Here is a 10,408-nt window from a genome sequence, read left to right as displayed (position 1 = left end):
AAAACCCACTGAAATGTTGTGAAGTAATTAGCCTCCAACTAATAAAAAAAAAAAAAAGAATGATAGCTGAAATCTATGTCATTTGAATTCTCAAATCAGTGATGTACAGTGAAAAAGCATTATAAGAAGTTCTCATTGCAGAGTTAGCAATCAGAGGTTGAACGTAAATATTTTATAATATATATAATTCAAGAGGTAGAGATGATGATAGTATTTCTTGTCTAATGAATAGCTTTCACCTTCAGCCTAAGACAAGAGTGAGAAATGGGTTTCTGCTTACATGACAACTCCTAAAGTCTCAAGGTGGCTGCCTGAATTACAATGATGAGAAGGACTCATAATCTTTGACTGGGCTTCACGAAAGTGTCATTAAATGGGCTTAGGATGGGAAAGTGGTACCAAAAAAAAAAAAACCAAAAAAAAAAAAACAACTTTTGTATCATTCCTTGACTGTGAAGTGAAAGTTGCTCAGTCATGTCCCTCTTTGCGACCCCCTGAACTATACAGTCCATGGAATTCTCCAAGCCAGAATACTAAAGTGGGTTGCCATTCCCTTCTCCAGGGGATCTTCCCAACCCAGGGATTAAACCCAGTTCTTCCGCATTGCAGGCATACTCTTTACCAGCTAAGCCACCAGGGAAGCGAGAAAAATTCCACTCTGTGAAGACAGCTTTAGGAAAACGGCCCTCCCCTTTTCTTTTTTCTGAGCTTGCCCCTAGCTATTTATACCACTAAAGTGAAGTTGCTCAGTCCTGTCTGACTCTTTGCGACCCCATGGACTGTAGCCCACCAGGCTCCTCTGTCCATGGAATTTTCCAGGCAAGAGTACTGGAGCGGGTTGCCATTTCCTTCTCCAGGGAATCTTCCTGACCCAGGGATCGAACCCAGGTCTCCTGTTTTGCAGGCAGACGCTTTACTGTCTGAGCCACCAGAGATGTCCATATATAAGAGCCAAACAATTGTAGATTAAGTACTTTAAATGTAAAAAAATTGAGAGGATTTCAAGATAGACAATATACATAGGTGTACACTGACAGATTCTAGGTAGTACCAAGATGTAGCGTCAGGACTTGTCTGGTTGAGGTTAAGACCGCCCTGGAATTCTCTTGTTATAATAGCTGCATCACACAGAGGTATTTTTTATAAGCAAACAGCTTATTCATTCCCCTGAACCCCTCTATCTTCTCATCCAAGAAGCTTTCTTTAGTTCTGTCTTAGCTCTACAGGCATACCTTGGAGAGATTATTCCAGACCACTGCAGTAAAGCTAATATAGAAATAAAGTGAGTCATATGGATTTTGTGGTTTCCCAGTGCATTAAAAGTTATATTTACACTATAGTAGTCTATTAAGTGTATAATAGTATCATGTCTAAAAACAACATACATATCTTAATCAGAAAATACTTTACTGCTGAAAAGTGGTAACCATCTGAGCCTTCAATATGCCTTTTATATTTTCGCTCATAGAGGAACTTGTATCAGTGTTGATGGCTCCTGACTGACCAAGGTGATGCTTACTGAGGATTGGATAATTTCTTAAAATAAGACAACAAAAAAGTTTGCCACATTGATTAAATCTTCCTCTCACAATTTCTCTGTGCTTGCAATGCTGTTTCATAACATTTTACCCACAATAGAACCTTTCTTTTTTCAAAATTGGATTCAATCCTCTCAAACCCTGTTATTGCTTGATCAACTAAATTTATGTAATATTCTAAATTCTTGTTGTAATCTCAATGGTCTTCATAGCATCTTTACCAGGAATAGATTTCATCTCCAGAAACCACTTTCTTTGCTTATCCATAACTACACCTTATCAGTTAAGCTTTTACCATTAGATTGCAGCAGTTCTGTCACATTTCAGAATCCACTTCTAATTCTAGTTCTCTTGCTATTTCCACCATACCTGCAATTACTTACACCCCTGAAGTCTTGAACCTCTCAAAGTCATCTGGGAGAGTTGGTATGCATTTCTTCCAAACTCCTGCTAATGTTGATATTTTGACCCCTCCCCATGAATCAAAGATGTTCTTCATGGCATTTAGAATGGTGAATTCTTTCCAGAACATTTTCAGTTTACTTTGCCCAGATCCATAAGAGGAATCATTATCTATGACAGCCATAGCCTTACATAATGTCTTTCTTAAATAATAAGACTTCATAGTTGAAATTACTTCTTGATCCATGGGCTGCAGAATGGATGTTGCATTAGCAGGCAAGGAAACAATATTAATCTTGTCACACATCTCTATCAGAGTGCTTGGATGACCAGATGCATTATCAATGAGCATTCTGAGAGGAATATATATTTTTTCTGAGCAGTATGTGTTAACAGTGGGCTTAAAATATTCAGTAAACCATGTTGTGAACAGATGTGTTGTCATCCAGACTTTGTTGCTCCATTGATAGAATGTACTCTGTACAGAAAGAGTAAATTGAATATAATTCTTAAGTGTCCTAGGATTTTTTGGGATGGTAAATAAACTTTGGCTTCAACACAAAGTCACTAGCTGCATGGGACCCTAACAAAAGAGTGAGCCTGTCCTTTAAAGCTTTGAGGGCTTCCCTGGTGGCTCAGATGGTAAAGAATCTGCCTGCAATGCAGGAGACCCATGTTTGATCCCTGGGTTGGGAAGATCCCCTGAAGAAGGGAATGGCGATCCACTCCAGTATTCTTGCCTGGAGAATCCCATGGACAGAGGAGCCTGGCAGGCTACAGTCTATGAGGTCACAAAGAGCTGGACACAACTGAGCACTTAAGTTTTAAGTACTTTAAGAACTTTAAGAATACTAAAAGCTTTGAAGTGAGGCATTGACTTTGCCTCTCTAGCTATCAAAGTCCTAGGTGGCATCTTCTTCCAATAGAAGGCTGTTGCATTGCAATGAAAATCTGTTGTTTAGTGTAGCACCTTCATTAATGATCGTAGCTAGATCTTCTGGATAGCTTGCTGTAGCCTCTACGTCAGCACCTGCTGATTCACCTTGCAGTTCTATGTTAATAGAGATGGTTTCTTTCCATAAAACTCATGAACTAATTTCTGCATGTTTCAGACTTCTTCTGCAGCTTTCTTTTTTCTTTTTTTTTTTTTAACCTCTCTCACCCTTCATAGAATTGAATAGGGCCTTTCTTTGGATTAGGGCTTTCCTGGTGGCTCAGCAGTAAAGAATCCATCTGTAAGGCCGGAGATGCTGGTTCGATTTCTTGGTTGGAAAGATCCCCTGGAGGAGGGCATGGCAACCCAGTCCAGTATTCTTGCCTGGAGAATCCCATAGACAGAGGAGCCTGGCGGGCTACAGTCCATGGGGTTGCAAAGAGTTGGACATGACTGAGCAACTTAACACCCACCCCATTGCTCTGGATTAGGTTTTGGCTTAAGGGAATGTACTGGCTGGTTGTTTGATCTTCTGCCCAGATGATTAAAACTTTCTCTGTATCAGCCATGAGACTATTTTGCTTCTTTATTATTCATGTGTTCACTGGAGTAGCACTTTTTAATTTCCTTCAATGACTTTCCCTTTGCATTCATAACTTGGCTAACTGGTACATGAGGCCTTAACTTTTGACCTTTCTAGGATTTTGATATGCCTTCCTCACTAAGCTTAATCATTTCTAGCTTTTGATTTCAAAAGAGGTACATACAAGTCTTCCTTTCACTTGAAAACTTAGAGGCCATTGCAGGCTTATTAATTGGTCTAATTTCAATATTGCTATGTCCCAGGGAGTAGGGAGGTCCTAGGAAAGTGAGCAAGAGGGGGAATGTGCCAGTTGGCAAAGTAGTCAGAACACATATATTTATCAACTGTTTGCTGCTATATATGGGTGTGGTTCATGGCTTACCAGAACCATTATAATAGTAACATCAAAGATCACTCATTGATTATAGAATATCATTACTAATGTAATAATAATTAAAACATTTGAAATATTGGCAAGAATTAACAAAATCTGACACAGAGCAAATTGAAAAGTGAGCAAAAGCTGTTGGAATAATGATACCCACAGGCTTGCTCCCTGCAGATTTGCTACAAAACTTCGATCTATAAAACTTGTGAAGTGCAAAAAGTCAAAGCATAATAAAACAAATATGCCTGCACTTTCTTTGTAACAATAATAAAAATACCTTAAATATGTATGGTATTTTACAATTTATGAAACACTTTAAATTCTTTCCTGATATCTAATGCTTTAAACAGTTTTAGAGGGTAGCTTAATGTTACTCACATTTCTTAAATAAGAAAAAATAAAGACAGAAAAAACTACAAGTTATTAAGTTCAGAATGACTCTAGATTTCAGCTCCCTGACTTTCAACTGTTTAATACTCATCCCCAACCAAGAAGCATGTGCATAAATATATCATATACATAGTGTTTGCAAATATAGAGCAACAAAGATATTCAGAAATAAGCTGGAATATATGCTGAAATTACTGAGATAACTTTAACATAATGCTCCCGGGTGGACATTGTCCTGCTCTTTTAATAACTTATATAATGGAATTACTGACCCCAGTTGGTTTAGGTTCATGATTCCTAAAATAAAGCATGATCTTAGAATACTAACCATATTTTCAAGGAAAGGTAATGATTATTCTGATAGTCCCTCATCACATGCCCTGCAACGTAGGATGCAGATCTAATGTCAGAACAATCAATTGAAATGTAAAACAAAAAGTATTGAACTTTAGAGAACTGATTTGGGAGATTTTTCTACTCTATGGATTAAACATTTTTGCTGACATGACTTGCACACCCAATTATAGATACTGCACATTTTGCATTTAACTCTGGACTGGGACTTCTCTGCTCTGTTTAAACATACTCACTGATCCCACAAAGACTTTCTGCAATGCAATGGTAATTTGAAGTAACTGCATCTGTAAAAACCAGGAAAACCTTTTTTTTTTTCTTCTGTTCATGGTAAGCTGTGTTTCAGTCCTATTTTTCAGATGTGTTTCTGGGGATAAAAATGTTTTCCACATATACTTTGTTCCTAACCATATTTCCTTTTTAAAGAATAGAAGATGAGTAAAACAAATATAATAATTTTTAAGTTTAAATCCTTCTTTTCAATTGGAGAGAATAAAAATATATGACACTGCAGGATTTTTTCAGAGAACTAAATAATATACTGAATGAGAAATTACAAAGTGCAAATTTTAACAAAAATGTTCTTAACTTGATACCTAAGGGCAAATTGTCACTATCAAAGCTGTCAGGGTCCATCAATAGATTTCAAGAAATTGAGAATAACAAGAATTATGTGAGAAGTTGATGGTTGTGCACTTGTAATGTGTCTCATTTGAGTAATTCTTTTTTGTGCCTCAGTGCCTCTCCTAATAAAAGAACTTTATCTTCCCAATTTTATAGATAAAGATACTAAAAGCAGACAACAAATTATTTGAACAGGACTCTGGGATTCAGGACACAGTTTTCTTGATACCAACACTCTTGTCACTCCACTACACAGGACAGAACCCTGGAACAGAAAGGAGATTTGAATCTGTTTTGTGAAATTTCAAAGCAACAGAGAAATCCTCAGTTGTCTACAATATATTCATATACGGATTTTAATGTTTTTTGTCATTATCTCCTTCCTTTCTCATGTCTCATTTGAATAACAGACCAAGTAAGCAGAGGAAGCATTTAAATTCAAGTAGCCTGCACTCATTTGGGAGAAGTTTCTGGATGAAAATCTGCCCTCTACTGGAATGCAATTCTATGTGGAGAATGTTTCAAGAAGACATTCATTCAGTAGCTATTTTTTGAGCTCACACCTTATACGTGGCATTGTATTAAGTATGGGGGGAAGAGAACCTGGACTCAATCAGCTGTGTCACTTGAGAAGGGTCTTGAGCATGTGAATATATTACCAGATTTGCATTACAGAAAATGAATCACACCTGTATTTAGAAAATTGGTTCTCAGTGTAGACTGAAAATTAGGATAATAGTGTAATAATCCAAGTAACAAGTGGTTGGGGCATAGACTTGGATTACTGTGATATTGAATGGTTTGCCTTGGAAATGAACAGAGATCATTCTGTCGTTTTTGAGAGTGCATCCAAGTACCACATTTCAGCCTTTCTTGTTGACTATGAGGTCTACTACATTTCTTCCAAGGCATTCTTGCCCACAGTAGTAGATATGATCATCTGAATTAAATTTGCCCATTCCTGTCCGTTTTAGTTCACTGATTTCCACTTTAGTTCACTGACTCCTAAAATGGCAAGTTCGCTCTTGCCATCTGCTGTATGACCACTTCCAATTTACCTTGACTCATGGACCTATCATTCCAGGTTCCTATGTAATATTGTTCTCTACAGCACCAGACTTTATTTTTACCACCAGCCACAACTGGTCATTGTTCCTGCTTTGGCTCAGTCTCTTCATTCCTTCTGCAGCATTTCTCTACTTTTCTCTAGTAACATATTGAACACCTATTGACCTGGGGGGTTGGGGGGGTTCATCTTTCAGTGTTGAATCTTTTTACTTTTTCATACTCTTCATGGGGTTCTCAAGGCCAGAATCTTGAAGTGGTTTGCCATTTCCTTCTCCATGGACCATGTTTGTCAGAACTCTCCACCATGACCCATCCATCTTGGGTGGCCTTACATGGCATGGCTCATAGTTTCACTGAGTTAGGCAAGGTGGTGGTCCATGTGATCAGTTTGGTTAGTTTTTTGTGATTGAGTAATGGGGAATGAAATGGCAGTGAGATGCAGAGAAGGGGGTGAATTGGGTAGATATTTAAATACTCGAATAAGAAGTTCCTGATGGCTGTTGGGCTGATTGATTAGAAGACTGAGAGAAACTGACAGATTGAAGAACATGCCTGGATGTCTTACTGGAGTACCCAGGATGATGGTGATGATGCTGACATCATAAAGAACTTATAAGGTGACAGTGGGACTTAATAATGAAGATTATTCATTTAAACTTGGGATAATTTAATCATTTTCTTCAGAGAGAACTTGAAGAAACTTCAAGGGTTTTCTGGAAAGATTTGAAAGTTTTATTTTGTTGGTTTGTTTATTTTGGGGACTAGGGTATGCTGGTCAGCACAGCTACAAGAACAATTAATACAGAAATTTTCCTCGGTTGAGGTTCAATCTCCCCAGCATTTCAATTGGATGAACTCTGTCCTGTCTCACCGATGGTGATGTTTTCATGCCTGTCATGTTGTGCTGTGTCATTGAGCCAGTCAACTGGCAGCAGTTTGATCTATTTACCAAGAAAATTTGCAGCTTGGAATTGATTTGTTACCTTCATTCAGTGACTGCTAAGTAAGATGGAATAGGAGGTAAAGGGAAGTGTGTGGGGAATCTCAGCATCCTACATGATGGGCTGGCAAATTGGAATTCTTCCTGCTGCAATGGGTGTGGCCTTGCACGTGTTGTCTGAACAATCCAGGACATGTGTTGCATGACCCTTCCCTTCAGTGAAATGAGGGTCCCAGCAGCAGTTGGATGCTGTGCTGGGGCATCCACTCCTTATAGAATGGCAGGGCACTAGCAATGTTAGGGTAGCTTACTTAATATTATGGGGCTGGAAGACTCAAGGAAACAACATTCCAAATACATATATACTTTAAGCAAAATTAGCCCCTTGGGATACGATTTGAATAGCATTTAATGTCTGTCTATTTTAATGTTTAAAACAGGGGGAGGGGAAAAAATGAGTAAAACTTATTATAGCTACTTCCATCTCTACTGTGGCATTTATTTTTAATTCTCACTTCCACACTAAGATGTAGGCAATAGGATACTATGCTTATTTTTAAAGATAAGAAAATAAACAATTAAGAGTTTTAATGACTTGCTGAGGGTATTTTTTTAATCTTTATCAGTATAGACCTGACCAAGAAAAAATCTGATCGTTCACAGCAAGAATTAGGACCAAGGTGATTTTTTCCCCCTAGAGGATGTGTGCCAATATCTGGAGATGTTTTGGATTGTCACAGACAGAATGTGGTACTACCAATATCCAGTTGGTACCAGGGATGCTGTTAAACATCCTTAAATGCACAGAAAAATCCCACACCACACTAATGTGCGCAACAAAAAATTATCCAGCCCCAAATGTCAAAGTGTTAGGATTGGATTTAGGCTGTGTGAATCTAGATCAAAATCTGTAGGGGAGTTTCCCCGGTAGTCCATTGGTTAAGACACCAAACCTTCACAGCAGAGGGCATAGGATTAATCCCTGATTTGGGAAGTAAGATCCTGCATGCTGTGCAGCATAGCAAAAAACAGGGGGGAAAAATTGTAGGTAATTAGATCAATTAGTTGATCTCAGTCAGTCAGTCAGTTCAGTTACTCAGTCGTGTCTGACTCTTTGTGACCCCATGGACTGCCGCACTCCAGGCCTCCCTACCACCACCAACTCTTGGAGTTTACTCAAACTCATGTCCATTGAGTCAGTGATGCCATCCAACCGTCTCATCCTCTGTCGTCCCCTTCTCCTCCTGCCTTCAATCTTTCCCAACATCAGGGTCTTTACAAATGAGTCAGCTCTTCACATTAGGTGGCCAAAATATTGGAGTTTCAGCTTCAACATCAGTCCTTCCAATGAATATTCAGGACTGATTTCCTTTAGGATGGACTGGTTGGATCTCCTTGCAGTCTAAGGGACTCTCAAAAGTCTTCTCCAACACCATAGTTCAAAAGCATCATTTCTTCAGCACTCAGCTTTCTTTATAGTCCAACTCTCACGTTCATACATGCTGCTGCTGCTGCTGCTAAGTTGCCTCAGTCGTGTCTGTGCAACCCCAAATGGCAGCCACCAGGCTTCCCGTCCCTGGGATTCTCCAGGCAAGAATACTGGAGTGGGTTGCCATTTCCTTCTCCAATGCATGAAGGTGAAAAGTGAAAGTGAAGTCGCTCAGTCTTGACTACTAGAAAAACCACAGCCTTGACTAGACCAACCTTTGTTGACAAAGTAACGTCTCTACTTTTTAAAATGCTGTCTAGGTTGGTCATAAATTTTCTTCCAAGAAGTAAGTATATTTTAATTTCATGGTTGCAGTTACAATCTGCAGTGGTTGTGGAGCCCCCAAAAAACAAAGTCTGCCACTGTTTCCATGCTTTCTCCACCTATTTGCCATGAAGTGATGGGACTGGATGCCATGATCTTTGTTTTCTGAATGTTAAGCTGTAAGCCAACTTTTTCACTCTCCTCTTTCACTTTCATCAAGAGACTCTTCAGTTTTTCTTCACTTTCTGCCATAAGGGTGGTGTCATCTGCATATCTGACATTATTGATATTTCTTCTGGCAATCTTGATTCCAGCTTGTGCTTCATCCAGCCCAGCGTTTCTCAAGATATACTCTGCATATAAGTTAAACAAGCAGGGTGACAATAGGCAGCCTTGACGTACTGTTCCTATTTGGAACCAGTCTGTTGTTCCATGTCCAATTCTAACTGTTGCTTTCTGACCTACATACAGGTTTCTCAAAAGGCAGGTCAGGTGGTCTGGTATTCCCATTTCTTGAAGAATTTTCCACAGTTCGTTGTGATCCACAGTCGAAGGCTGTGGTGTAGTAAATAAAGCAAAAGTAGATGTTTTTCTGGAACTCTCTTGCTTTTTCGATTATCCAGCGAGTGTTAGAAATTTGATCTCTGTTCCTCTGCCTGTTCGAAAAACAGCTTGAACATCTGGAAATTCACAGTTCACGTACTGTTGAAGACTGGCTTGGAGAATATTGAGCATTACTTTACTAGCATGTGAGATGAGTGCAATTGTGCAGTAGTATGAGCAGTCTTTGGGATTGCCTTTCTTTGGGATTGGAATGAAAACTGATCTTTTTCAGTCCCTGGCCACTCCTGAGTTGTCCAGATTTGCTGGCATATTGAGTGAGCACTTTGGTTTGAAATAGCTCTACCGTATTTCCATCACCTCCACTAGCTTTGTTCCTAGTGATACTTCCTAAGGCCCACTTGATTTCACATTCTAGGATGTCTCGCTCTAGGTGGGTGATCACACCATCATGATTATCTGTGTCATGAAGATCTTTTTTTACATTTCTTCTGTGAATTCTTGCCACCTCTTCTTAATATCCTCTGCTTCTGTTAGGGCCCTACAATTTCTGTCCTTTATAGTGTCCATCTTTGCATGAAATATTCCCTTGGTATCTCTAATTTTCTTGAAGTGGTCTCTCGTCTTTCCAATTCTATTGTTTTCCCCTATTTCTTTGCACTGATCACTGAGGAAGACTTTCTTATCTCTTCTTGTTAATCTTTGGAACTCTGCATTCAAACACATATATCTTTCCTTTTCTCCTTTGCTTTTCACTTCTGTTCTTTTCACAGCTATTTGTAAGGCCTCCTCAGACAACCATTTTGCTTTTTTGCATTTCTTTTCCTTGTGGATGGTCTTGCTCCCTGTCTCCTGTACAATGTCACAAACCTC

At 39.0% G+C, this 10,408-nt stretch overlaps 1 long non-coding RNA gene across 1 annotated transcript; it reads right to left on the bottom strand.

The window, feature by feature from the left end:
- Positions 1-234: 234 nt before the first annotated feature.
- On the bottom strand, positions 235-6,168 carry LOC122441274. The gene is made up of 3 exons (XR_006269312.1): positions 5,971-6,168; positions 3,055-3,065; positions 235-246 (listed from the first exon to the last, which is right to left on the bottom strand). It is a non-coding gene; the product is annotated as an uncharacterized LOC122441274 (long non-coding RNA).
- Between the last annotated feature and the right edge of the window lie 4,240 nt (positions 6,169-10,408).

Source organism: Cervus canadensis, chromosome 5 (assembly GCF_019320065.1).
Source record: "Cervus canadensis isolate Bull #8, Minnesota chromosome 5, ASM1932006v1, whole genome shotgun sequence".
Classification (NCBI taxonomy): domain Eukaryota; kingdom Metazoa; phylum Chordata; class Mammalia; order Artiodactyla; family Cervidae; genus Cervus; species Cervus canadensis.
Note: the sequence above shows the minus strand (reverse complement) of the source record. Positions and strands in the feature narration are given on the sequence as shown.